Source organism: Alexandromys fortis, unplaced genomic scaffold, assembly GCF_014885135.2.
Source record: "Alexandromys fortis isolate MF-2015 unplaced genomic scaffold, M_Fortis_MF-2015_v1.1 scaffold_156, whole genome shotgun sequence".
In the NCBI taxonomy this organism is placed as follows: Eukaryota; Metazoa; Chordata; class Mammalia; order Rodentia; family Cricetidae; genus Alexandromys; species Alexandromys fortis.
The window spans coordinates 1,014,427-1,018,189 of NW_026068028.1; the positions used below are offsets into that span (position 1 = coordinate 1,014,427).

The window sequence follows — 3,763 nt, forward strand, 5'->3', positions numbered from 1 at the left end:
CCCAGGCAGATTCAGGTAATAAAGATAATCCCCCATAGACATTCTCAGAGGGCCCTCTGCCAGGTGATTCTAACCTGAGTGGACAACACTAACCAATACATTTGAATTACTCATATACATGTATTATTACATTGCAAAGAAGGGAGATTACCTATCCACGAACAGGGAAGCTCTGAAAATGTTTTAAAAACCTACAATGTAGCATTTTACACGCAGTAAACAAATTACATAGAACCAGAAAGTCAGTTGTTATCCGATATCTACCTTTAGGGCAAAAATTAAAAAGTATTAGTTTGTATTTAGAAACCGTGTTCAAGGCCAGGCGATGGTGGTGTGCACGCCTTTAATCCCAGCACTCGGGAGGCAGAGGCAGGCGGATCTCTGTGAGTTCAAGGCCAGCCTGGTCTACAGAGCTAGTTCCAGGACAGGCTCCAAAGCCACAGAGAAACCCTGTCTCGAAAAAAAAAGAAACCGTGTTCATTCCCCTTTAATGTAGGTGGGAAGGAGTGGGGGGGTGTAGGGAAGGAGTGCGGGGGTGTAGTCAAGTGGACATTGGGAAAGAGGGCAGGTTAGAAGTTGGGCTGGAAAAGCCTGTTCACCCTGGAATCTGCCAAGAGTCCGCAGCACATAATAGGTTACCAAATCAATGTTTGCTGATAAAAAAAAAAAAAAAAAAAAAAAAAAAAACACGAAAGAATGGGGAAACGGGGATGGAAAGCCCGCCCAGGGAGTTTAAGGAAAGGAAAGGGAGTTTGGGAAAGGCGGCTGCTGCGGCCCGCCCGAGGCCAGCGACTAGGACTGCAGAGCACAGCAGGGGCTGTTTTAGTTTCTAGGAGGAGCCTAACAAAGTCAATCTCAAGAGTTTTCCCCCCCAAAAAAAACCCTCTGAGGGCGGACACACGCTCTCCCTTGCCTTCCAGCGCCAAGGATCGTCCAAAATCAGGCGGCCCCGCCAGACGGCAAACCTGGGCTGCGGCGCAGGCGCACTGGAGGTTCCTGCGGTGCAGCAGTGAGTGCGCAAGCGCACACGGCAATCACACGCTGGCCTACTGGAGCTTAGTGGGTGTGACCGCGATGATTACATCACATAAGGAGAAGGAGTGAGAACCCGGATCTTGTGGTGACCCAGTGGCCTAATGGATAAGGCATCAGCCTCCGGAGCTGGGGATTGTGGGTTCGAGTCCCATCTGGGTCGTACCAATCTTTTTGGAAGAAAAAAAGACGAAAAATATAAAAGTCGATTGTTTCTCATGCTGCTGAGTATTTTAAAAATTACGCAGAACTTTCAAGTAAAAGATTTGCCCTTTAATCGTATGTCTGTTCTTTTAAAACATTTTTGTCTAATTTTGTTAAAGTATAATGAACAAAAACTATGTATTTAAAGAGACTTTACTCTTTCTTTGTTTTTCTTCTCAATACCGATTTTTAGTTTTGTCTTTTTTTTTTTTTTCTTTTTGAGGCTTGAATTTATTTCTGAGGCTTTAATGAAAAATAAACTTGGCGTGATGGTGCACACTCTACATTCCAGCACTGAGAGGCAGAGGCATGCGCGCGTGCGCGGACACACACACACACACACACACACACACACACACACACACGATCTAGCACAAACTGGCAAGTAGACCTTTTCACTTAGGGTTTCCTATAGGCATCACTCCCTTCCCATCCTGACCCAAAGGAAAGCAGCAATAGCTAATAAACATAATTTAAAGTTCTATCCTCGGAGTACTATGAGTAATGAAATGTTGTGGGTTTTTAAACATTTGTTTGTTTGTTTTGAGAAAGGATCTTATGTAGCCCAGGCTGACCCAGGAACACCTGTCCCTTCTAAGCCTGGGACTGCTGGTGTGCGTCACCCTGTCTGACTTTGGATTTGAATCTAAAAACAGAAAAGGGTTGTTAGAGTAGAAAATAATGGAGCCTGAAAACAAGATGCCGTTATTTTCTCATCGTGTACGAGGCTGACTTCTTGGTCATGACGTAGGATCGAGGTGTGAGGTGGAAATGCACGCTCTGTGCCGTCTTTGCGACTTGCTGTGTGTCTGTAATCATTCCAGATTTAAAAAAAAAAAAAAAAAAAAAACTGTACAGCCTAGGGAGATGACCCAGATGTTAGGAATTAGTACTGCTCTTTTTTGTCCGTTCGTTTTTTGTTTGAGAAAGAGCTTCTCTTTGTAGTTCTGGTCGTCCTGGAATTCACTCCCCAGACCAGGCTGGTCTTGAACTCACAGAGATACGCCTGCCGCTGTCTCCAGAGTGCTGGGATTGCAGTAGGAACTTTCAAAACAAAACCAAACTGGGGACTGGAGAGATGGTTTAGTGGTCAGGAGCACTTGCTGCTATTCCAGAGGACCAGAGTTCAGTTCCCAACACCCAAGGGGCAGTTTACAAACTTCAGGCGATCTGGCGCCCTCTTCTGGCTTCCATAGACATCTGCATGCACATACATATCCTCACATAAAAAAGAATAACAATGAGTATTATTAAAAAGAATAAACTGTGATGTTTCTTTCATGCCTGCTACTGGTGGGTGACACTGGGGACGACAGTGATACTGTTTCCTAGCCAACCAAACGCAAGGTTTCGGTCAGGAATGACAGGGGCGGGGATTCCTCAGACACTCTGTCTTACTGGGCGTCTTCTCCACGGGACCCACCCCGTCTTCCCACCCCATTCCTCTCCTTGAACTCCTTACCCCAGCTCCTCTCTGGCAGATGTTTCTCAGCTTGCTCGCCACAGCTCATTCAGCTAAAGTCAGCAGACTTGGCTGAGTGTCTGTGAGTACCCCAGCTTGTGGCTCTGAGTGCCAAGCTGCCTCGTTTCTCTTCCCCTCACCTCCACCACCTCCAATCAATCCTCCCTCTCAGGGGAGAGAGTGTTTTTCTGATTTACTGTCAGGCCTTTGTGACGGACTTGTCCCTTTTCTGCGGGGAACCTGACCAGCACTTAGCGATGGATCCCTCTTGGAAAGGGACAGGGTCTTAATTTCCCCTCATGCCTGTATCTCGAGCTGGTCCCTCAGCTGGCTCTTTACTCAGAGCCCCGAAACTTTTACCGGCATCTCCAGTCCCAAAGAGCTCTTTCCTGGCTCTGTGGCAGCATTTGTGAGCTTTGCTGGTGTTCCCTCCACGTAGCCAGGCTGGCCCAGGATGCCCTCACACCACCCACCTCCTTGTCACCTGACACTCTCTCTTCCTCACCCATGACCTCTAACATGGCATCATTTTGTCTGAACTTACAAGCATGTTTCCTCTTCTTCCCCAACACAAGAGACACTAACACAATTTTACTTCAAATTTCACCTCCTTGGCTTTTTGGTGGCTTTCAAATTCGTAATTGTTCAAACTTAAAAAATTAGTTTTGTTGGGTGTGGTGTGGTGGTGCACACCTTTAACCCCAGCTCCTGGGAGGCAGACAGGCAGATCTCTGTGAGTTTGAGGCCAGTGTGGTCTACATAGTGAGATCTAGGACGCGTCCAGCGATGGTGTGTTTTTAAGCCCAGCATTTGGGAGGCAAGGGTATAAGGAGCTTGAGTTCAAGGTCATCCTCAGCTAAGTAGTAAGTCGGAGGCCAGCTTGTCCTTTATGAGACACTGTCCTCTTTTTTTGGTCATTCATGACAAGGTTTCTCCGTATTGCACTGACTGTCCTGTTACTCTTTCTGTAGACCAGGCTGGCCTCAAACTCTGTGAGACCCACCTGCCTCGGCTTCCCAAGTACTGAGATTATAGGCATGCGCCATCACTGCACAACTCTCCTTT

General features: G+C 47.0%; 1 non-coding gene across 1 annotated transcript; it reads left to right on the top strand.

Annotated features, from left to right (window-relative positions):
* The first annotated feature begins 1,122 nt into the window (after positions 1 to 1,122).
* Positions 1,123 to 1,195, top strand: Trnar-ccg (transfer RNA arginine (anticodon CCG)). The gene has a single exon. It is a non-coding gene; the product is annotated as a tRNA-Arg (tRNA).
* The last annotated feature ends 2,568 nt before the right edge of the window (positions 1,196 to 3,763 follow it).